Raw genomic sequence first — 25,384 nt, forward strand, 5'->3', positions numbered from 1 at the left:
GTCTGAATGCATCGGTCAGACGGCCACCTTCTCCAGCGCTCCTTCTTTAACTGATCGAAGCCTCAGCAACACGTTGTCCAGGAACAGGAGTTTCTAACTCCCCAGTCTCTGGGAACGCGTTGCACAGACCTTTCTGCAAGGCCTCCCGAAGATGTTTCATCCTCTGCTCCCTCTGCGATGGCAAGATAAGGTCAGCAACCTTACCTTTGTAACGTGGATCAAGGAGGGTTGCCAGCCAGTATTGATCCCTCTCCTTGATACCACGAATACGAGAATCCTTCCGCAGGCTTTGCAGGATCAGGGAGGCCATACAGCGTAGGTTTGCTGAGGCATTCGGTCCAGAGACGTCTGGGTCACTAAGGACGATATGATCCGCAGCCACCTCCTCCCAGCCATGTACAAGTCCATGGGTTTCTTGGGACTGTAAATGATCCCTTAAAGACTGCTGCTGATGCTGAGTGCCAGGCTCCATCTCCGTGCTGACACAATCCTCCTCTTCCTCCTCCTCCTCATCCTCTTCCTGTGTGATCGGATTCGGCGGGCATGCAGGAACATTGTCTGGATAAAGGGGGCCTTGAGAGCTAAGGAAGTCCTCCTCTTCCTCCCTCTGTTCTGCCTCAAGTGCCCTGTCCATTATTCCACGCAGCGTGTGCTCCAACAGGTGGACAAGGGAGACAGTGTCACTGAGGCATGCACTGTCACTGCTCCCTATCCTCGTCGCCTCCTCAAATGGTGACAGGACAGTGCATGCATTCCTGATCATGGCCCACTGGCGTGGGGAAAAAAACAAGCTCCCCTGACCCTGTCCTGGTGCCATAGTCGCACAGGTACTCATTGATGGCCTTCTGTTGCCTGTGCAGCCACTGCAGTATGGCCAACGTTGTGTTCCACCTGGTGGGCATGTCACAGGTCAGGCGGTTCTTGGGCAGGTTAAATTCCCTCTGGAGGTCAGCCAGCCGAGCACTGGCATTATATGACCTGCGGAAATGCACACAGACTTTCCTGGCCTGCCTCAGGACATCCTGTAAGCCCGGGTACCTGCCCAAGAACCGTTGCACCACCAAGTTAAGGACGTGAGCCAAACAGGGCACATGGGTCAGTTGTCCCTGTCGGAGGGCGGAGAGGAGGTTGTTGCCATTGTCGCAAACCACCATACCTGCCTTAAGCTGGCGTGGCGTCAACCACCTCTGAACCTGCCCCTGCAGAGCTGACAGAATCTCTGCCCCAGTGTGGCTCCTGTCCCCCAAGCACACCAGCTTAAGCACCACATGGCATCTTTTTGCCTGCGTGCTTGCGTAGCCCCTTGAACGCCTACAGAGCATTGCTGGTTCCGAAGACAAATCAGCACAGGAAGAGGCCATGGAGGAAGAAGAAGAGGAGGGGGTGGAGGAGAGAGGTGTGGCAGAATCACCACTAGTAGTATTTTGGAGGTGTGGTAGCGGAACAACCTCCAACACTACTGCACCCTGTCCTGCATCCTTCCCAGCTGCCAGAAGAGTCACCCAGTGCGCAGTGAAAGATAGGTAATGTCCCTGTCCATGCCTGCTGGACCATGAGTCAGCGGTAATATGCACCTTACCGCTGACTGCCCTGTCCAGCGAGGCCAAGACATTGCCTTCCACATGCAGGTAGAGAGCTGGAATTGCCTTCCGTGAGAAAAAGTGGGAACCTGCCAATGAGGAACCGCACGTTCCACAAACTCACGGAAGGGGGCAGAGTCTACCAACTGAAAAGGCAGCAGTTGAAGTGCTAGCAATTTAGCCAAGCTAGCATTCAACCACTGGGCATGTGGATGGCTGAGAGTGAACTTCTTTTGGCGGTGCAGCAGCTGGGGCAGGGAAATTTGCCTGGTACAATCTGACATCGGTGTACCGATAGCAGATTGCCCCCAAGTACTTGGCTGTGACACACCTAATTCTACACCTTCATTCCTCTCAGGGCAGGTCTCAGAGAGGACAGAAGGTATAGTGGGGTTGGAGATCCCAGCTGATGAGGAGCAAAGAGAGGTCCTCTTTGTTCTTTGGTGTGGGTCTTTTAGGTGCGCTTGCCAATGAACTGCATGGCAGGTCGACATATGTCTGGTCAAGCATGTGGTGCCCAAGCGGGTGATGTTTTGGCCACGCGAGATACGCTTGAGACATATGTTGCAAATAGCAGTGGTGGGATCTGATGCACTCGTCTCAAAAAAGGCCCACACCAAAGAACTTTTGGAATAAGGCGCAGAGACAGCAGCACCCTGCACATGCGGAGCTCTTTGGTGTGATGCAGTCAGTTTTCTGCCCTTAAGCTGGCCCTTGGAGGGCATCCTGCCTCGTTGGTAATGTGCCTCCTCCTCCTCCTCCTCCCCTCTCCTATCAGGCACCCACGTGGAGTCAGTGACCTCATCATCCCCTTACTCCTCATCACTGGAGCAAAGCTAGCAGTATGCTGCAGCTGGGGAAACATGACTGCCAGATTGCTATCCTTCTTGGGCACCCCCTCTCTCTGGGCTCACGTTACTGCCTTCCTCTAGCTGGGCATCCTCCTGGAGCATGTACCAAACACTGTAGTCAAACAGTTCGGGGGACTCCTCAGGATGACATGGTGGGGCTAGGGAAGAAGTGACTGATGTCATTGAGCCAAGGGAATAGGCTGCATTGGCAGCTGCTTTGCCAGACAAAGTACCCTGAGCCTGGGTGAGAGGATGAGGAGGATGAGGATGGCTTGGTCATCCACTCTACCGAGTCTTCTGCATGTTGCGGCTCAACATGGCCAGCTGCTGAAAAAAAGGACAAGCGTGTCCCACGGCCACGTGCTGATGAGGATGCACCGTCTCCACGACCAGCACTGTTTTTTCTAGACACAGAGCCTGCTTGCCCTCTTTTATTAGCTTGTGACTATCTGCCTCTCCTTGTTGGCCTTCCAGACATACTAATGGCCTGCAATGAGATGTAGCTGCACAAAGCTGGGATGTATATATATACTGATACTGCAGCTAGCAGAATCAACTGCCTGCCTGTAGTATTATTAGTATGAGAACACCAGCAATTGTCTTCAGGTAGCTTTAGGTGCACACTGTGCAGAGGACACAGTACACTAACTGTAAATACTGTAGCTGCCTGTCTGTGGTATTAATAGGAGCAGAACAGCAATTGTCTTCAGGTAGCTTTAGGTGCACACTGTGCAGAGGATGCAGTACACTAACTGTGAATACTGTAGCTGCCTGCCTGTGGTATTAATATAGGATCAGAAGAACTCCACCAATTGTCTTCAGGTAGCTTTAGGTGTACACTGTGCAGAGGACACAGTACACTAACTATAAATACTGTAGCTGCCTGCCTGTGGTATTAATATAGGATCAAAACACCACCAATTTTATTCAGGTAGCTTTAGGTGCACACTGTGCAGAGGACACAGTACACTAACTGTAAATACTGTAGCTGCCTGACTGTGGTATTAATAGGAGCAGAACAAAAGCAATGGTTTTCAGGTAGCTTTAGGTGCACACTGTGCAGAGGACGCAGTACACTAACTGTAAATATAAGGAAAATGGCTGCACTTTGATTCACTGTATACTTTAGATAAGGGGCCTGAACTTTTGATACAAGCTATATGAAATGCTATCGCAAGGCTTTTACAATGTAAATGGAAATTTACTAGCAGGCTAGCTGCAAAACAGTAAAGTATTTGCGGTGATAACCTTGGAATAGATATACGGGAACTAGCTAGTTCATCTCACCGCACACCTGGGCCTGAAGCCAATGGTCCATGACCGAGAGTATCTTAAAAGGTTATTTCCATATTATTCAGCTTCTCGGAATTCAAGCTAAGAAGGTATATTTAGACAAAGGACATTTTAGGTACTTTTTAGGCACGTCACTGGGCAGAATACTATGCAAATACATATATGTCATATAACATGTAACTTGTGATATTTGTACTCTTGTGATTGGATAAACTAAGGGACTGCCCCTTAGTCTGCCCCTACTGATGTATAATGTTGTTGCCCTATATAACGTGTAAAAATGCCGTAATACATTTGTACTCTTGATAACCAACTCGGTGTATGGTGTCTTGATTACCCAATCAATTGAAAGATCTTCTTGGTGTCCAAGTTCAGCTTGAGCAAGGAAAAGGTTTGGGGGCGCACTTGACCAGTTGACCAAATGACCCTTTCAGTAAATACTGCAGCTGCCTGCCTGTGGTATTAATATAGGATCAGAAGAACACCACCAATTTTCTTCAGGTAGCTTTAGGTGCACACTGTGCAGAGGACACAGTACACTAACTGTAAATTCTGTAGCTGCCTGTCTGTGGTATTAATAGAAGCAGAACAACAGCAATTGTCTTCAGGTAGCTTTAGGTGCACACTGTGCAGAGGACGCACTACACTAACTTGTAAATACTACAGCTGCCTGCGATACTAATAGGATCAGAAGAACACCACCAATTTTCTTCAGGTAGCTTTAGGTGCACACTGTGCAGAGGACGCACTACACTAACTTGTAAATACTACAGCTGCCTGCGGTACTAATAGGATCAGAAGAACACCACCAATTTTCTTCAGGTAGCTTTAGGTGCACACTGTGCAGAGGACGCACTACACTAACTGTAAATACTGTAGCTAATAGGACTAATAGGATCAGAGAACACCAGCAATTTTCTTCAGATAGCTGTAAATACTGTAAAAACACCTGCCTGCCTGTCAGTAGGAAGAGAATAACAGGAAGCTAAACTGAATACAGTGTATATATATATATATATATATATATATATATATATATATATATATATATATATATATATACACAACACCTAGGATGTAAGTGCAGCTAACTGACTCTCCTGCCTACTCTATCTAACTTAAATCAAATGACACTGTCTCTCTGTCTATCTTGCCGCTGCTGCAACAGACTACACAAGGCCTTATATAGTGTGGGGCATGTACTAAACCCCCTGAGCCATAATTGGCCAAAGCCACACTGGCTTTGGCCAATTACGGCTCTCTATCCAGATGGCGCTGTGATTGGCCAAGCATGCGGGTCATAGTGCATGCTTGGCCAATCATCAGCCAGCAATGCACTGCGATGCCGCAGTGTATTATGGGCCGTGACGCGCCACTTGAATTTGCCGCAAACGGCCCATATCGTTCGTAATTCGAGGAACGGACGAACATAATATGTTCGAGTCGAACATATGTTTGACTGAAACACGAAGCTCATCCCTAGTAGGTAGTTCCTTAACTGATTTAAACATATGAGTCACTTCCTCATTAAACTACTAATACCACAATACATCATTGTTTGTTGATAGAGAAAGTTCATGCCAAAGTTGTAGTGGCCACTAGAGGGAGCCATTCCCTTACTTAAGGAATAACACACCACCCAGTAAGATGAGCGGCCACTAGAGGGAGCCATTCCCTTACCTAACCACTTGCCGACCGCCTAACGTAGATATACGTCGGCAGAATGGCACGGGCAGGCAGAATCACGTACCTGTACGTGATCTGCCTCCCGCGGGCGGGGGGTCCGATCGGACCCCCCCCCGGTGCCAGCGGCGGTCGGCTTGTGACTGGGAGCGTTGGGAGGCGAGAGGGAGACCATCCGATCGTGGCCCCCCCCTCGCGATCGCTCCCAGCCAATCGGAATCCTCCCCTGCCTGTGTGTAGTTTCATACAGGCAGAGGATGTGATGTCATCTCTCCTCGGCTTGGCAGTTTCCGTTCCAGCGCCGAGGAGAGAAGACATGTAAGTGCACAAAACACACACACACAGTAGAACATGCCAGGCACATAAAACACCCCCGACCCCCCCCCCGATCGCCCCCCGATCCCCCCCCCAACCACCCCCCCCTGTCACAAACTGACACCAAGCAGTATTTTTTTTTTTTTTTCTGATTACTGATTGGTGTCAGTTTGTGACAGTTACAGTGTTAGGGCAGTGAGTGGTAGCCCCCTTTAGGTCTAGGGTACCCCCCTAACCCCCCCTAATAAAGTTTTAACCCCTTGATCACCCCCTGTCATCAGTGTCACTAAGCGATCATTTTTCTGATCGCTGTATTAGTGTCGCTGGTGACGCTAGTTAGGGAGGTAAATATTTAGGTTCGCCGTCAGCGTTTTATAGCGACAGGGACCCCCATATACTATCTAATAAATGTTTTAACCCCTTGATTGCCCCCTAGTTAACCCTTTCACCACTGATCACCATATAAGTGTTACAGGTGACGCTGGTTAGTTCGTTTATTTTTTATAGTGTCAGGGCACCCGCCGTTTATTACCGAATAAAGGTTTAGCCCCCTGATCGCCCGGCGGTGATATGCGTCGCCCCAGGCAGCGTCAGATTAGCGCCAGTAGCGCTAACACCCACGCACGCAGCATACGCCTCCCTTAGTGGTATAGTATCTGTACGGATCAATATATGATCCGATCAGATCTATACTAGCGTCCCCAGCAGTTTAGGGTTCCCAAAAATGCAGTGTTAGCGGGATCAGCCCAGATACCCGCTAGCACCTGCGTTTTTCCCCTCCGCCCGGCCCGGCCCAGCCCAGCCCACCCAAGTGCAGTATCGATCGATCACTGTCACTTACAAAACACTAAACAAATAACTGCAGCATTCGCAGAGTCAGGCCTGATCCCTGCGATCGCTAACAGTTTTCTTGGTAGCGTTTTGGTGAACTGGCAAGCACCAGCCCCAGGCAGCGTCAGGTTAGCGCCAGTACCGCTAACACCCACGCACGCACCGTACACCTCCCTTAGTGGTATAGTATCTGAACGGATCAATATCTGATCCGATCAGATCTATACTAGCGTCCCCAGCAGTTTAGGGTTCCCAAACACGCAGTGTTAGTGGGATCAGCCCAGATACCTGTTAGCACCTGCGTTTTGCCCCTCCGCCCGGCCCAGCCCAGCCCACCCAAGTGCAGTATCAATCGATCACTGTCACTTACAAAACACTAAACGCATAACTGCAGCGTTCGCAGAGTCAGGCCTGATCCCTGCGATCGCTAACAGTTTTTTTGGTAGCGTTTTGGTGAACTGGCAAGCACCAGCCCCAGCAGCGTCAGGTTAGCGCCAGTACCGCTAACACCCACGCACGCACCGTACACCTCCCTTGGTGGTATAGTATCTGATCGGATCAATAGCTGATCTGATCAGATCTATACTAGCGTCCCCAGCAGTTTAGGGTTCCCACAAACGCAGTGTTAGCGGGATCAGCCCAGATACCTGCTAGCACCTGCGTTTTGCCCCTCCGCCCGGCCCAGCCCAGCCCACCCAAGTGCAGTATCGATCGATCACTGACACTTACAAAACACTAAACGCATAACTGCAGCGTTCGCAGAGTCAGGCCTGATCCCTGCGATCGCTAACAGTTTTTTTTGTAGCGTTTTGGTGAACTGGCAAGCACCAGCGGCCTAGTACACCCCGGTCGTAGTCAAACCCGCACTGCAGTAACACTTGGTGACGTGGCGAGTCCCATAAGTGCAGTTCAAGCTGGTGAGGTGGCAAGCACAAGTAGTGTCCCGCTGCCACCAAAAAGACAAACACAGGCCCGTCGTGCCCATAATGCCCTTCCTGCTGCATTCGCCAATCCTAATTGGGAACCCACCACTTCTGCAGCGCCCGTACTTCCCCCATTCACATCCCCAACCAAATGCAGTCGGCTGCATGAGAGGCATTTTCTTTATGTCCTCCCGAGTACCCCTACCCAACGAACCCCCCCAAAAAAGATGTCGTGTCTACAGCAAGTGCGGATATAGGCGTGACACCCGCTATTATTGTCTCTCCTGTCCTGACAATCCTGGTCTTTGCATTGGTGAATGTCTTGAACGCTACCATTCACTAGTTGAGTATTAGCGTAGGGTACAGCATTGCACAGACTAGGCACACTTTCACAGGGTCTCCCAAGATGCCATCGCATTTTGAGAGACCTGAACCTGGAACCGGTTACAGTTATAAAAGTTAGTTACAAAAAAAAGTGTAAAAAAAAAAAAAAAACACAAGCAAAAATATAAAATAAAAAATAATAGTTGTCGTTTTATTGTTCTTTCTCTCTCTATTCTCTCTATTGTTCTGCTCTTTTTTACTGTATTCTATTCTGCAATATTTTATTGTTATTATGTTTTATCATGTTTGCTTTTCAGGTATGCAATTTTTTATACTTTACCGTTTACTGTGCTTTATTGTTAACCATTTTTTTGTCTTCAGGTACGCCATTCACGACTTTGAGTGGTTATACCAGAATGATGCCTGCAGGTTTAGGTATCATCTTGGTATCATTCTTTTCAGCCAGCGGTCGGCTTTCATGTAAAAGCAATCCTAGCGGCTAATTAGCCTCTAGACTGCTTTTACAAGCAGTGGGAGGGAATGCCCCCCCCCCAACGTCTTCCGTGTTTTTCTCTGGCTCTCCTGTCTCAACCGGGAACCTGAGAATGCAGCCGGTGATTCAGCCAGCTGACCATAGAGCTGATCAGAGACCAGAGTGGCTCCAAACATCTCTATGGCCTAAGAAACCGGAAGCTACAAGCATTTTATGACTTAGATTTCGCCGGATGTAAACAGCGCCATTGGGAAATTGGGAAAGCATTTTATCACACCGATCTTGGTGTGGTCAGATGCTTTGAGGGCAGAGGAGAAATCTAGGGTCTAATAGACCCCAATTTTTTCAAAAAGAGTACCTGTCACTACCTATTGCTATGATAGGGGATATTTACATTCCCTGAGATAACAATAAAAATGATTTAAAAAAAAAAATGAAAGGAACAGTTTTAAAATAAGATAAAAAAAATAATAATAATAAAGAAAAAAAAAAAAAAGCACCCCTGTCCCCCCTGCTCTCGCGCTAAGGCGAACGCAAGCGTCGGTCTGGCGTCAAATGTAAACAGCAATTGCACCATGCATGTGAGGTATCACCGCGAACGTCAGATCGAGGGCAGTAATTTTAGCAGTAGACCTCCTCTGTAAATCTAAAGTGGTAACCTGTAAATGCTTTTAAAGGCTTTTAAAAATGTATTTAGTTTGTCGCCACTGCACGTTTGTGCGCAATTTTAAAGCATGTCATGTTTGGTATCCATGTACTCGGCCTAAGATCATCTTTTTTATTTCATCAAACATTTGGGCAATATAGTGTGTTTTAGTGCATTAAAAAAAATGAAACACCCACCATTTTAATCTGTAGGGCATTTGCTTTAAAAAAATATATAATGTTTGGGGGTTCAAAGTAATTTTCTTGCAAAAAAAAATTATTTTTTTATGTAATCAAAAAGTGTCAGAAAGGGCTTTGTCTTCAAGTGGTTAGAAGAATGGGTGATGTGTGACATAAGCTTCTAAATGTTGTGCATAAAATGCCAGGACAGTTCAAAACCCCCCCAAATGACCCCATTTTGGAAAGTAGACACCCCAAGCTATTTGCTGAGAGGCATGTCGAGTCCATGGAATATTTTATATTGTGACACAAGTTGCGGGAAAGAGACAATTTTTTATTTTTTTTATTTTTTTTTGCGCAAAGTTGTCACTAAATGATATATTGCTCAAACATGCCATGGGAATATGTGAAATTACACCCCAAAATGCATTCTGTTGCTTCTCCTGAGTACGGGGATACCACATGTGTGAGACTTTTTGGGAGCCTAGCCGCGTACGGGACCCCAAAAACCAAGCACCGCCTTCAGGCTTTCTAAGGCCGTAAATTTTTGATTTCACTCTTCACTGCCTATCACAGTTTCGGAGGCCATGGAATGCCCAGGTGGCAAAAACCCCCCCCCCAAATGACCCCATTTTGGAAAGTAGACACCCCAAGCTATTTGATGAGAGGTATAGTGAGTATTTTGCAGACCTCACTTTTTGTCACAAAGTTTTGAAAATTGAAAAAAGAAAAAAAAAATGTTTTTTCTCGTCTTTCTTTATTTTCAAAAACAAATGAGAGCTGCAAAATACTCACCATGCCCCGTACACGGCTAGGCTCCCAAAAAGTCCCACACATGTGGTATCCCCATACTCAGGAGAAGCAGCTAAATGTATTTTGGGGTGCAATTCCACATATGCCCATGGCCTGTGTGAGCAATATACAACTTTTTGTATTTTTTTTTTTTTTTGTCATTATTTAATCACTTGGGACAAAAAAAATGAATATTCAATGGGCTCAACATGCCTCTCAGCAATTTCCTTGGGGTGTCTACTTTCCAAAATGGGGTCATTTGTGGGGGTTTTGTACTGCCCTGCCATTTTAGCACCTCAAGAAACGACATAGGCAGTCATAAATTAAAGGCTGTGTAAATTCCAGAAAATGTACCCTAGTTTGTAGGCGCTATAACTTTTGCGCAAACCAATAAATATACACTTATTGACATTTTTTTTACCAAAGACATGTGGCCGAATACATTTTGGCCTAAATGTATGACTAAAATTGAGTTTATTGGATTTTTTTTAGAACAAAAAGTAGAAAATATCATTTTTTTTCAAAATTTTTGTTTTTTTTCCGTGTATAGCGCAAAAAATAAGAACGGCAGAGGTGATCAAATACCATCAAAAGAAAGCTCTATTTGTGGGAAGAAAAGGACGCAAATTTCGTTTGGGTACAGCATTGCATGACCGCGCAATTAGCAGTTAAAGCGACGCAGTGCCGAATTGTAAAAAGTGCTCTGGTCAGGAAGGGGGTAAAACCTTCCGGGGCTGAAGTGGCTAAGGAGTAACACACCACCCCATAAGATGACTTTGGTAAGCCCCTGCGTTACATACAGAATTTAGCAAAGCATGCATACCCATCAGAGTGCCCCTTAACATAAAATAAGGGACATGCTGATGGGCACATTTTATGTTAAAGGGGCATGCTGATGGGCACATTTTATGTTAAGCGGGACACTGATGGGCACATATGTTAGTGGGAACACATGTTATGTTAAGGGAGCACGCTGATAGGCATATATTATGTTAAGGGGCACTCTGATGGGGACACCTGATGTAAGGAGGCACTGTGATAGGGACACCTGATGTAAAAGGGCACTCTAATGGGGACTCCTGGTGTATAGGGGCACTCTGATGGGAACACCTGATGTAAGGTGGTGCTGTGATGGGGACACCTGATGTAAAGGGGCACTCTAATGGGGACACCTGATGTAACGGGGCACTCTGATGGGAACACCTGATGTAATGTAGCACTGTGATGGGGACATCTGATGTAAGGGGGCACTCTGATGGGAACACCTGATGTAAGGTGACACTGTGATGGGGACACCTGATGTAAAGAGACACTCTGATGAGCACACCTAATGTAAATGAGCACTCTGATGAGCACACCTGATGGAGACACCTGTTGTAAAGGGGCACTCTAATGATGGAACATAATGTAGGGGGGTACTCTGACAAGGACAAATGATGTAAGGGGGCGCACTGATGAGAGACACCAGATGTAAGGGGGCCTTCTGATGAGCAAACCTGATGTAAGAGGGCACTCTGATTGGAATACCTAATGTAAGGGCGCACTCCGATGGGGAACCTGATATAAGAGGATACTCTGATGGTGGCAACTGATTTATGGAGGTAGTCTGATGGGGTTATCCGATGTAATTAATTACTCTGGTAGGGGCACCAGATGTAAGCGGGAACATTATTGGGGGCATTTACAGAGTATTACCAGAGTGTGTGGAGGAGACAGTAAGAAAAGTGCCAGAGAGCGCCGCTTGTGTCCCAAAAAAGGAAAGTAGACACGTACAATCTTTTATGGCGCAATTTATCAAATCTCTTGTTTCCTATTCAGAAGTTGGGCTAATACTACCGATTTCTATCCTATCAGCTTCCCTGAACAATGGTAGAATCTCCAGTTCTGGACTGAAAGATCTGCGTATTGTCTTAGTCACTTCAGTTGTCCCTTCAGTCAGCACTTTAGTTGGCACTCCTCCTCCTTTCTCATTTAAAGTTCCTGTATCAGGTTCATTTTCTGCAAGCCACATCCAAAAAGGCACGACCACCACATCTTCTTCTTCCTCATTATCTTTCTCCTCCTCTGGTAATACAGTGGGAGTAGGAACTTGCGGTGGTACATATTCTTCCTCATCATCATCTGCTTCTTCTGGTAATACAGTAGGAATAGAAGTCTGTCGCTGTGAATGAGTCCTGGGTGGAATTGACTTTGGAGGAGGTGACCAAGGTACTTGAGGCACCCTGACCGCATCAGACAATGGAAGCAAATGGTTTTGATGCCACATCTTCAAAGGCCCTTGTTCCCCTTCAGGTCTGATTTGGTAGACTGGTAGCCCGGGAAGCTGTTTACAAATAACATAAGGTTTCGGTCACCATCGGTCAGCCAGCTTGTGTTTCCCTGGTACCCCCAAGTTCTTCAACAACACACGATCTCCTGGTTGCAAATCATGTATTCTCACTTTTAGATCAAAGTTTCTTTTGTTCCTTGACTCCCTAGCGTAGGTATGTTCCATAGCTTTCTCATATGCTTGCCACAGGTTCTTCCGTAGCCTTTCAACATAACCTCTGTGAGAGGTCAAAGAAGTGTTGTCAATGGAAGTGCCAAAAACAAAGTCAACAGTAAAATGAGCTTCTCTCCCAAACACGAGGCGGTATAAGGAATAACCAGTGGAGTCACTCACAGTACTATTGTAATCATGTACCATAGCAGCAATATGATTTCCCCAGTGCTGTTTCTTCTCAGGGGGCAGAGTCCCCAACATATTCAACAAAGTTTGGTTAAACCTCTCAGGCTGAGGATCCCCTTGTGGATGGTAAGGCATGGCCTGAGATTTCTTTATGTCTAGCAAGGTGCACAGCTGGTGGACTAACCGATTCTCAAAGTCTCTTCCTTGATCGGAGTGGATTCTGACAGGCAGCCCATAATGCATGAAAAACTTTTCAACAAGGACTTTAGCCACAGTGGTCACCTTGTGATCTTTAGTGGGATAGGCCTGCGCATAGCGAGTGAAATGGTCAGGCATCACCAGGATGTTATTTCTTCCACCTGTATCAGGTTCCAGGCACAGGAGGTCAATACAAACCAACTCTAAAGGCTCTTAGCTCTGCAAATGTCCCATAGGAGCAGCCCTAACTGGTAATATCTTACGCTGGATACATGCTAAACAGGAGTGACATCTCTTCTCTCATATTGGGCCAATAGAACCTATTTCTAATTAGGCGGAAAGTCCTTTCTGTTCCTAAATGCCCATGGTCATCGTGCAAAGAGGTCAGGATAGTTGAACGATGTTTCTCAGGAAGGAATAACTGCCATCTCTCCTCCCCATCTTCTAAAGGACCTTCTGAAGGACCTCGCCTACACAGTACTCCATCCCTTAATGTTCTACATTGGGAATCTGTTCCATTCCCGATGTAGAACCTTCGCTCCATTCACAGGACGCTTCAAAAGTAATCCGGGGTCCTGCTTGTTCAGGGCTTGAATAGCCAGGTGACATTAAAGATCCTGATCCTGGTCCCTTCTTAAATCTCTTTTGGACAACTGAGGAAGGCCCTCACCTCGAACCTGCATCAGCCCACAGTAGCGTCTGGGTATCCCAGAGGGGTGAACTCCAATAGATTCGGCGGCAACACGTCATCTTCTGAGCCATGCCTTGGCACAAGGCCTGCACACCTTCTGCAGTCACATAGCCCCAATCCCCCGCCTATTTCTTCCTTCTGTGAGGTCTGCGAGATAAGGCATCTGCATCTCAATTTCCTGCCCCAGGTCGGTACTTTAAATTGAATTTGAATCCAGCCAACGTGGCCAGCCATCTGTGTCCTGTCACATCCAATTTGGCTGAAGTCAGAAGGTAGGTTAAGGGATTATTATCCGTCTTTACTACAAACTCAGCTCCATACAAGTAATCCTTCAGTTTGTCTACTACTGCCCATTTTAGAGCCAGGAACTCCAGCTTGTGAAAGGGGTAGTTTCTATCGGACGGGGTAAGGCTACGACTCACATAGGCCACGGGTCTGAGACCACCGTCTTGTTCTTGATAGAGAACTCCTCCAAGACCATCTCTACTGGCGTCCACATGAAGTTCATAAGGCTTGCCCGGGTCAGCATAAGCCAAGACCGGGGCCTCAGTGAGACTCCCCTTTAAATGCCAAAATGCTTTTTCACACTGATGAGTCCATTGATCTTGTACTGATTCTCCTTTCCTGCGACCACCAGACTTCTTTGCCTTGAATCCATCCTCTCCTTCTCCCGTGGCCACTTGTAACAACTTCCACAGGCTTCCTACCCCCTCGACAGGAGCGCTCCACTCTCTTGCTACACGTCTACAGGCTTGAAGTAACTGAGGATGGATCTTGTTAAGGATGGAACCATCTTCTCCCAATACTGATGACAACAGTCTCCTCACCAAGTCAGTGTTTGTCCCAACCAATATTGGATTCCGTCCAGGTCCATGGTGGCAAATGCTTCCACTTTCCCAACAGCTGCTGGTCCGAAGGATATCTGAATGGAGATGTACCCATCATATGGGCACTTGGCAGTTCCAATTCCCCAGATCTCCAGTTCTTCAAGTTTGCGTAAAGTGATGTGTCTCAGGTACGTGTCATAGAAGTCTTGATATAAGAGCGTGACTTGGTCCCCAGCAGGGCCCTAGTGTAAATACCCTCCACTTGTACAGACACAATTGGGGATGGCCCCACTACTCTCTTTGGAAAGCTCTCTAGGTTGTTTCTAGTAGAGATAGGTCTGCAATCTTTCTTTGGTGTATTCTGAGAGGACCTAACAGTGGCCCTAGGTGGTGATAAGACATTGACCCTCTATGCCCAGGTCACTGACCCCGGTGACAGGTTACTTGACTGCAAAGGTAACAAGAGCATCAATGCCAGGCCTTTCTTCTGGGGCCTTTTTCTGGCCTTCCTTCTTTTTCCAATCCTGGAGCTCTGTTTCTTGTCGGGGTTCCCAGCTGCCTCCTTCACTGAGACCCCTGAAAGTTTCCCGCCTTCTGATCTAGCTCCAATTTTTGTAATATTTTCATAATCCCCACCAACAACTCAGCACTTCCTTCCTTCTGCAGGCATTGCGCCTTGAAGTGTCCTGGCTCCTCACACTTGAAACACTTCCATGTACTGTCCTTTTGGCCTGTGCTTTGGCTTAAGCCTCCATAACATGCATCAAAAATTGTTTCACCTGCTCTTGAACTTGGGCTCCATTGTCTGGCAACTTAAATGGGGTAACTTTGGGTGTAGATTGTGCCACAGGAGTCTTATGGCACTCCCCCCACTCTGACTCCTCGTCACTTTCCGGCACACTGGTGTCCACTTGAGCTGACTGAGCCGCAACTTCCTCTGCCTTCTGAGGCCACTTCGCTACAACCCTTGCCTCATGATTTTTCTCATCCAACAGCGCTTCTTCTTCTCTCACCAATTTCATCAACTCTGGGTAAGTAGGGGCCTCTCGTGTTCCTTTCAGTAGTAAACGAAGCACAATTGGATGGTTGGGCCTAGCCCCTTGCAGAATTCTTTCCAGTCTGGCTCTGTCCGCTTCCTGGGGATCAATCCCCTTTTTCAGAATGATTTGATGCAGGATTCGATCCACCCGAACAACATAGTCCGATAACCTCTCTACTCGACACTGATGAGTATGTTCAAGTTTGCACATTAAGTCTGGTAGTTTCTCCACTCTTCCATAGACAGGACACAGAGCCTCAATGTAGTCCATAGCCTCACAGTTCGGTTTTCCCCTTTTCAGACTTCAAATGACATCAACTGCTGGACTCCGGAGGCTTTCACTGATCTATTGTCTCTTCACTGCTTTGGACACATTCCAATCTTCTATTGCCTGCATGGCTTGATCCATCCAACTGTCAAAACTCTTTCTCCCCACTTGGGGTGGGAATACGGCCTGAGAAAAATTGCAACTTCCGATACCCCGGATAAGCAGAGATGGCATGACTCTTTATCAGGCTCTCAACCATTTGACTCATATTTGTGTTGAATGAAGCAGGGGGCATTCCAGCCATTGGACTACCTGTGATTGAGCCATCTGCAACCAGACTCCCTCATTGTGACTGGGAGGGGTTTTCATCCAGATCACCTGTTGACTGCAATGGGATCACTTGACCATCAAGGCCTTCTGGCAGACTTACGACACTCCTCTGAAACTCAGCTGGAATACTCTCCCTCCATTCCAAGAGAACATACATGCAATCGTCATCATTCTCGTATTTTAAGTCTAAAAGGGTAGGACCCTTGTTCTGGGACAGCCTTTCTCATCAGCTGTCGCACCTCCTTGTCAAATCACCGAACTCCTGGCAGTTTCAGAACTGTGGTAGGCTTCAATCGGCTCCCATGTTCTCGGCCATAGTCAGTCCGTTTTCTCTTCTATCCTGGACACGTCACCTGACTTGCTTGTGCGTCCCAGATGGGGTATCTCATTGGACCGCCAAATGTAGCGGTACCCCCCGTGAGGGCTGCTAATAGACTCTGTACTCCGCTGATTACCTTGACTCTGCAAATCCTCCATTACTTCTGACACCCTGGGCTCAGTCATCTTACCAATTGTATTAGTAAATAGAGACTCACACAGTATTAAAGAAACAGTTCAAGTATGTTTACTGTATTAATGAGAACACAAAATAGGTATAATTCAACTTTGTCAGATAGTAAGAAAACAAAAAGGCAATATAATGGTGCAAAGTTTTTTTTAACTGTAAATGAACACAAATATTAACCCAATCACATAAACCTATGTGAACAGGTTAACAGGAGCTTAGTCAACTGGCACTATATCTTCTGTGTCAGGTTTCTCCCTTCTGCCTCACCTCACAGGCCATTAAATCTTGCACAATATAAAGAAACAATATATAGACTATTATATTCAAATTGGCTGGCTCCCTTTAGATGAAGTCCAACGCAATTAAAGCAGATAAGGAAAAAGGATAATAAAAGGGTAAAAGGGTATTCCTTGAAATCCAGATGTCTTCAGCTAGCCTCTTTGTGTTGTAATTAAAGTAATCCTTGATAACAGGGTGTAGCAAATTTGCCAGAACTTTAGGTTATCCTTGTTGTGTCGTAACTTCCTTTGATATGATCCTAATGTTGTTATCCAGTATAGCTACTAGAATCAATAATGTGAACTGGGCATAGATATCTGCTTTCAGTGTTCGTTATAACATAAGATCTAACTTCAGTGGGACTACAAGTCCACCAGCTGAACTGTTTGAATGATGTCTGAAAGCAGTGTCTGGAACTCAGATACAGTTGGCAAACGATGCAGATAATGAGAAGACTCTAACAGGAACTCTTTCTCTCTATATCCTGGCTCTGGGAAATGGCGCCCGCTGCTCCACGCTGCAGCCCACTGGGATCTGAATTGCAGGTGTCTCTGGATGACCTGGAACACCCTCCGGTCTGCTGCAAGGAACAAGCGATGCTGTCCGCAGAGGTCCCTCTGGTTATAGCTGTCTGGCTCCCCACTGTGTAGGTGGCACATCATCAGCAACTCACTGTCACACAGACCTACTGCTGGCAGAGTCAAACAGCGTCCCGAGAGGCTGATGTAGGCTGCGCCAGCCACTTTTATACCCTTTCCCAGTAATCTGTTCTGTCCACTCAGCATTCTGTTAATTGTAAATCAGATCAGTCCTGCTGGCATAGTCACTTCAGCATTCTGAACTACACATCCCATGATGCTTTGCTCTGAATCCTATCACAGGAAAAAGGAAATTGACACATATAGGTTGATTTACTAAAACTGGAGGATGTAAAATCTGGTGCAGCTCTGCATGGAAAACAATCAGCTTCCAGTTTAACAAGCTGAAGTTAGAAGCTGATTGGCTCCCATGCACAGCTGCACCAGATTTTGCACTCTCCACTTTTAGTAAATCAAACCCATAGAGTCCAGCAAACACTAGAGGGAGCCAACTCCACATTAATAACACAGAAATTGTCTCCATATTGTAGACATAATAGCCAGGCCTGGCTACAATAGAAAAAAACACATATTTATGACATGTTACTGCAACACACAAGTGTGAATGTGCCCTTACGTGCTTTATATTAGTATAATACCAAATAGAGGAAGCAGTAAGGCCCCTTCATTTATGTCACATGCTTTGCAGTTTGTCACCACGTGAATGTTAAAAATGGTGTTGAAAGGGGTGACATCACCTCTCCCTCTAAAGCCCAGAGAACAACCAATACCAAGTATTTGGGTGATGGCTGGGATAAAGGTGGGAACATCATTTAAAAGGAGTTTCAGTGGGGGCCTTTTCACAGACAGTCACTTTTGCCTTTATGACATTTTGAATAGGGTGCCAACACACTACAGTACATGAACAAACATGAACCTTTTTTTCAACCAAGTGCATCATGATACACAGATGAAATGCGCAGGCATTGAGGTGTGCTGGCAAGGTGCATTTAAAATGAATGCCACTGCAACTAACTCTGCTGTGGATTGTGCATTATCACAATAGGTAGCTAAAACTTTGTTTTTGGTTGTGGATAGAATGGGGAAGAATTAGAAACCTTGTCAGTTTTTTACTGCTCTCTGAGAGATCAGCGATTAGCGAGAGTTACCCTTATTGTACTAGACTGACAACAGTTTCACCAAACAGGAAGTGAGGGATTGTAGTCTTACCCTTTTCCTGGTGCCTCCATGGCAGCATACCTGTGATAGAGCTCCGCCTCTACTCCGCCTTCAGGACTAGTGAATAGCATAAATTAAAGGGCATTGTCCCTCCCCCAACATTCTCCTTTTTTTCCTCATACCTCTTGACTGGTGAAGAGTAGCAGTATGTCCATACCTCTGCAGTTGGCAGGGTCCGCTGGGTTAAGCCTCTCCCGTGCGCAGTCCGTTCTTGGGCCAATATTAGCGCTGATAAGACTGGGAACCCCTTCTGTGGATCTTTTGGGGTCTTGCAGAGTTTCCTCATAGGAACGCAGTTTGCTGGTGTTTCAAACACAAACGAATGATTGGTGAAGGCAGCAGGAGGATCAGCTTTTTTGGTTCCTTGGTCAGATTTTTTTTTTTCTCCTTTATTCTTTAAAATAAAAGGTGTATAGGTGAGTTTAGTTTTTAAAAAAGTGTTCGCAATGATGTGAAGGCAAAGAAAGTAATGGTTGGTGCATTAACACAACAAAGTAAAATTTGTCCCCTTTAAGATGTTTTATTCCCGGTTCGCCCATGCGTGACTGGGGCTTTGTTATTTTTACCTTTGCTTTTTTCTACATGGATATATCCTGGGTTGCTACGGTTTTCCTGTGGCCTCCTGGGGTGTTATTCTTTCTCCCCACTCTCTGAAAGAGCAGTGGGGAAAGGGGTGGTGTGGCGGTGTCCTTGCCTGTCGGACTCGGTGTGTCTCGGGTCCCTGTGCGCAGGCGCGGCCCGGGATACATTACTGCGTGTAGATGGCAGTGAAAGGTCTGGTGCCCCTGCTGCGCATACGCGTGTGCAGGGAGCGGCGATGCCTCGGCCACCATCTTTCTTAAGGGAAAAACATGTCATTCTGATTGATATTGCCAGAACTATTTAATTACAGGTGTATCTTGGCAAAAAATAATTAGCCAATTAAAGGAACGTTCCCTCCCTCTCTCCCTATAAAAGTTAGTCTCATTTTGAGCTCAGGGCTGCTCCTCATAACTTGCGTGTGTGTCCTGCAGCTCAAAGGATTTTTTCAGCAAATAGGTATGTGTTACTATTTTTTTCTATCGCGCTGACATTGTAGATTTTGTTAGGTTGCTCTTTGGGTTCCTATTTTTGTCTTCCTTGCTGTATTTCTTCAGCTGATCCTCCTGCCCATTCCGCCATGAGCCATTCGTCTCACAGTCAAGATCCTCTTGTATCCAATAGGTATGTGGACCACCTGTACATGAGAATTAAAAAAAAAAAAAAAGAGTGCGCCACTGACAAACAAACTTTAGTTTGTTTCAGCCCTGTTCCTGCAAAGCGGTCTGCAAAGTCCTCAAAGCGCCATGATAATGACGATAGTCTTGAGCGGAGGTCACGCTCTTCTCACCGTAAATCTTCTAGAACAGTGGTCATCAACCCTGTCCTCAGGGCCCACTAACAGGCCAGGTTTTATGTATTACCTTGGGGAGATTCAGACTAGAATACTGCAATCGATATCACCTGTGATGTATTTCAGTTATCTTGCAAACCTGGCCTGTTAGTGGGCCCTGAGGACAGGGTTGATGACCACTGTTCAAGAAGATCAGGATCTCATAGACATCGTCATTCGCCTTCGCCTCCACCGCGGGCGTCAAGGAAAAAATGCTGGGCCTGTGGCGCGGTTCCACTCCCTGATAAGCTTGTCTGCAGAGACTGTCTCAGGGACTACGCAGCTAACTGGGCATTAGAAGGCCAACAGGTGGTTGACCTACTCAAACAAACCATGAAAGACTCTCTTTCTGAACTGATGGCCATGATTCCCGCTCACCCGGTTTCACAAGCTGCCCAAGTGTTGGATTTAGACCCCGACATTCCGGGTCCATCAGTTGTTAGTACTCCTTTGCCTCCATCAGGAAAAACAGCTAAACAAACCCCACCTGTAGATTCATCCGAGGAGTCCTCAGATGATACTAAACCATCTGGTTTCAATTTCTCCCTGGTTCAACCCTTTGTACAAGTGGTGAGGAGTGTCATTGCCTGGGAAGACCCGGAAGAGCCTCCTCAAAAATCAAAATTAAAAACCTATTTCCCATTCCTCAAGAGAAAGCAAATCTTCTTCCCATTAATGGGGGAGATCACGGAGGTCATAGAGGATGAGTGGAACAAAACCGACAAAACGTTTTCTCTAGCCCGTTTAACCAAACTGTATCCACTGGCAGATTCGGATACTCAGTCCTTAAGCTCAATGCCTGTGGTTGATGTGGCTGTAGTGCGTCTGGCAAAAAATGTAACATTGCCAATGGAGGATTCAACATCCTTCAAGGATTCTCTAGATCAGTGGTTCTCAACCTGGGGGTCGGGACCCCCTCGGGGGTCGAATGACGATTTGCCAGGGGTCACCGAATCCTGGGCTGTTCCTGAAGCCCGCACCACTCTCCCAGCCTTTTCGTGGCTGCCCAGCAGGGCTGTCCCTGGAGCCTGTGGTCGCTGAGCTGGGTTGTTCCTGGAGGCCGGCCACTAAGCCTCTACGCAGCCACCCATTCAGTTCACGGCATGGCTGGGGGGCAGAGACTAGAGGCCAGCTGACTGGTGTGGAATGTGAAGTGGGAGAGGCTGAAGGAGACCCTATCTCCTGATGCCAGTATTGGTGTCACTGCTACAAGACACCAAAAAGTCCAGCAGTACTGCCACTGATCCCCCACAGCACTGCCACTCATCCCAACTCCCCGCCAGCCCCGCCACTCATCCCATCCCCCCCCCCCACCAAGGAGTAAGAGAAGGAATAAAAATAGAGAATACATGGAAGGGAGAGGAAACAAGGGGGGGGACAAAGAAAAAGGGAGAGAAAGAATAAGAGAAAGAACAAGAAAGACGGCTAGAGAGAGGGATGGGAGAAAAAAACAAGAAATTAGGATAGAGAGAGATAAAAGGGAAAGAAAGGAGAACAAAGAGAAAGAGTGGTACATCCTAAAATGTACTATAAGGGGTTTAATACTGTACGAGTGGAAGGGACTCAGGGAACGCTAAATGTCCGTGGGTTAGGGGCGCAGATTACTTGTATTGCCTTGGGTGCTGACACCCCACCCTACGAGAATAATTTTACTGTTAGGGGTCCCCACAACTTGGGACATTTTATCAAGGGGTCACGGCACTAGGAAGGTTGAGAACCACTGCCCTAGATAGACATATTGACCTAGACCTCAAGAGGAGCTATCTAGCGGCAGGGGCGGCTTGCAGACCAGCCATTGCGCTGACATCTGTTTTCAATGCCATCAGGTCTTGGACGGAAAATGTTGAGACAGCCCTGCACCAAGACGTTCCTAAAGATGACAGAATCAAAGCTCTGGAGGAAGTTGGCGGCGGATTTTGTAGGAGAAGCTGCGATTGACACAATACGTTGTTCGGCCAATTCAATGCTGCACTCAGTTATGGAAAAGCGGGCCTTATGGCTAAAACCTTGGACAGCCAATCTAGCATCAAAGCAGAATGGGTGTAAGATCCCCTTTGATGGAAAATCTTTGTTTGGCGAGAAACTCGACAAAGCAATCTCCAGAGTAACAGGGGGCAAATCTGGCTTACTTCCTCAGGACAGGAAGGTCCGGAGAACAAAGGCCTATTTATCCCGATTCCGGCAATCAAATTCTAGAGACTTCAGGCAGTCTCCCCCCCTTTAGGGACAACAGAAAATCATGGAGAGGTACCCAGACTTCTTTTTTGGGAGCCAGAAAGAACAAGTCCCTCACAGCTCCCCAGGAGGGGACAAAGTCTTTTTGACTCCAAAGGGGCAGAGAAGCCCCCAGTGGGAGCCTGGTTAAAACATTTTTTCCCCATCTGGGCCTCCCAGTGTCAAGACCTGTGGATCCTATCAACGATCTGGTACGGTCACTTCTGGACTTTCTCTCAGCAGCCTCCTCACACGTCCTTCAAAGAAACACAGTTACCGGTCTCCCCACAGAAAGCACTGGCCCTAAACCAATTTTTGGAGTATCTGCAGCGTCAAGGGGCAGCAATACCTGTTCCCCCATCGGAGCGATATACAGGTTTTTATTCCACCCTTTTCCTGGTGCAGAAAAAACAGGCGACTGGAGACCTGTAATAGATCTGAAAAAGCTAAATCGATACATCCATCTCGAAAGCTTCAAGATGGAGTCGCTCCAGATGATCATCCAAACCATACAACCAGGAGATTGGTTAATATTGATAGATCTGCAAGATGCTTACCTCCACGTCCCTATTCTACCATCCTTCCAAAAATACTTAAGGTTCGCAGTGGGTCATGTCCACCTGCAATTTCAGGCTCTACCCTTCGTGCTGTGCACCTCCCCTCGGGTGTTCACAAAAGTGTTGATATCTGTCTTGGCCCCTCTGAGAGGGGATTAAGAATTTATCACTACCTGGATGATATCCTCTTGCTGTCACACAACCCGAGTCAGCATATAGCCCACAGAGATTCTTCTTCAGTCATTGTCGGAGTTGGGGTGGTTGGTGAGCCATCGAAAGAGCCAATTAGTTCCAACACAACAGATGATCTACCTAGGAGCAATGTTCGATACTCACCTAGGCACAGTCTCTTTACCCCAAATGAAGATGGAAGGCATCATTCAGAAGGTATCCAAGACCATACAAAGGTCCCATCTATCAGCCTCACAGTGTCTGAGCCTTATTGGCACGATGTCCTTGTGCATACCTCTAGTTCCATGGTCTCACTCGCACCTGAGACACTTCCAGACGGGATTCTTAATACAATGGAAATGACAACGTCTTTCCCAGACAACCCGTTTAACAACGCTAATGAGCAGGAGTCTACACTGGTGGACGAATCCAGAGAATCTCTCCCAGTCCCATTAATTGGGTTCCCACTCATGGACCATAATTACTTCTGATGCGAGTGGCCAGGGGTAGGGTGCCCTTTGCAGAGAATTCCGGATTCAGGGAAGATGGTCCTTTCCCACCAGAGGGATAGTGTCCAATGTCCTAGAAATAAGGGCAGCATTTCTAGCCTTAACCTCTTTTGCATCTCAGGTCAAGGGCAGAGAGTGTTTCTGCATTTGGACAACAAGGCGGCAGTCTCGTACCTTCAGAAGCAAGGGGGTACCCACAGCAAGACACTTCTGAGGGAAGTGGAACCTGTATTGCTCTGGGCAGAGAGGAACTTGGTAGATCTCAGGGCAATATATCTCCAAGGCAAGATGAACACGGAGGCAGATGTCTTATCGAGGAGGTTCGGGGACAACAACCAGTGGTCTCTCCATCCCCATGTGTTCAACCAAATCTCCAATCTATGACAGACCCCACAGGTGGATCTATTTGCTACGCAGGAGAACTCCAAACTCAGGAGATTCTTCTCTCGCCTCCCACATCCACAAGCGCAAGGGGTAGATGCGCTATCTTGTCCTTGGACCTTCAAGACAACTTACGCCTTTCCTCCTTGCCAACTCATATCGAGGTTTCTCCCCAGACTCCTGAACGAACCAGTCCAGGTGCTAGCAATGTTACCCTATTGGCCGAAGAGACCTTGGCTTCCACTAGCCATGCACCTCAGTGTGGATCCTCCAATCAGAATTCCTCCCTTCCCACAGTTGTTGACCCAGGGCAAGCTGGTCCATCCAGACTCACAGAAGCTGGACCTTTGTGTACGGAAGTTGAAAGGAGGAGTTTTGAATCATTAGGCTGTTCCCAAGAGGTCATATTCACCCTGTTGAAAGCCAAAAAACCTACAACCAACACAATATATGCAAGGATTTGGGACAAGTTCTTATCCTATGCTACAGGAAAAGGATTTGTTCCTATCTCTCCTTCCACCGCTGATGTTCTGAGTTTTCTGCAAACTGGTCTAGATTTGGGGCTCAGCCAGAGTTCCCTCAAGGTACAAGTGTCCGCAATTTCTGCAGCAACTAACACCAGGTGGGCAGAAGACCCTCTAGTGGTCACGTTCCTCAGGGGAGTATTGAAGATGCGTCTTCCATCCAGACGTTCCTTCCGAAAGTGGGATCTTCCTCTAATATTGGAAGTCCTATCCACTCATTCGTTTGTGCCGGTTGAAGAGGTCTCAATTTGGAACTTGACTTTAAAAACAACTTTTCTGTTGGCTATTACATCTGGCAGGAGGATTTCAGAACTCCACCTTCTGGGCATCGGGGATGAACATATATCCTTTTTCCCAGATAGGGTAGAACTTCACCCTCTCAGAGGGCTTATGCCTAAGGTCACCTCAACGGTAATTCTGTCAGAACCATGGGCGTTACCAGTTTTCATGGACTCAGAATCAAACTCCTGTCACGAGTTGGACATATCCAAAGTCCTAAGGGTCTACTTGGAAGCCACAGCAAATTCCAGGAATTCTGAAAGATTACTCATCATCCCATGAAGTAAGAATAGAGGAAAATAAGTTTCTACCAGAACCTTGGCATCCTGGGTTGTCAAGCTAATTCAGAAAGCATACAGGGTGAAGAAATTGGAACCTCCGGCTCAAGGGAATGCTCATTCAACAAGAGCGGTGTCAGCTTCTTGGGCAGCGAGGGCAAATGTTTCTTTGGAAACTTTGGGCAGCGAGGGCCGCAACTTGGTCTTCTCAACACACGTTCCTTAAACATTATCGTGTTGATCCCAGAGCTCTTGTCAGGGGCATATCAGTGGCCGTCCATATCAGTGGCCGTCTGGCGAACATGCGTGCGCGCAGGTGCACGAGGGGCCTTCTCAGGGCAGTTCTGCTGAAATCTCCACCAGGGGCGCCGGAGCGCTCCCGCGCGCGCCCGATCGCGCGCGCCCGTTCGCGCTAGCGCTGTTTGGCGCCAAGGGCCCTTTAAAAGACTGTCAGATGCTTCCATCAGGTGCTGTTCGTCTGCAGCTCTGCACCTGAGTTCCTGTATCCTGCCTGTTGTTGTATTG

This window comes from Aquarana catesbeiana, linkage group LG01, assembly GCF_042186555.1.
Source record: "Aquarana catesbeiana isolate 2022-GZ linkage group LG01, ASM4218655v1, whole genome shotgun sequence".
Classification (NCBI taxonomy): Eukaryota; Metazoa; Chordata; class Amphibia; order Anura; family Ranidae; genus Aquarana; species Aquarana catesbeiana.